The following is a 568-nucleotide window of genomic DNA, read 5'->3' as shown; positions in this document are numbered from 1 at the left end:
TTTTAGGTTTATTATGTTCACAATATTTCAATCCATATATAGAAAACTAAAGTGACAGTGACATGAAGATGCAATCCCAAATGGTATGAGTTTGTTATGTGGCATCATGATCAGTACTTACGAAAATACTAAATATTTTTTTGTTACTCAGGGCATATAATTGAGTAGACATATAAATGGCTCTATAATTTTAGTCATGTTAACTTTTCATTTGTAATGGATCTGGATTATGCACACCACATAGGTTATAGATTGGAGTGTTCAAATACAATTCGGAACTCTTCGTTTAAACATATGATGAGTTTCCTTTTAAAATGGAGAACACAATATATATTTAACCCTCCATGCACTCTGACTTATATAACTCGGTTGTGTTAGTATGCATATAATAATTTTTAACCCTGATCACAATTATTGATCTATGTAAACATAGTGTAGGACAACCAAAATGATAATTTTTTAATTTCTTTTTTAAAAAATAGTATGTGTGAGATGGGGGGATTTCAGGGGGTATGTGCGAGGACTTCTATGATATCATGCTTCAAAAATTAACCCCTACTCCATTTGC

The sequence above is a fragment of the Lolium rigidum genome, chromosome 1, assembly GCF_022539505.1.
Source record: "Lolium rigidum isolate FL_2022 chromosome 1, APGP_CSIRO_Lrig_0.1, whole genome shotgun sequence".
Classification (NCBI taxonomy): Eukaryota; Viridiplantae; Streptophyta; class Magnoliopsida; order Poales; family Poaceae; genus Lolium; species Lolium rigidum.
The sequence above is the reverse complement of the archived record's forward strand: the minus strand, read 5'-3'. Positions refer to the sequence as shown.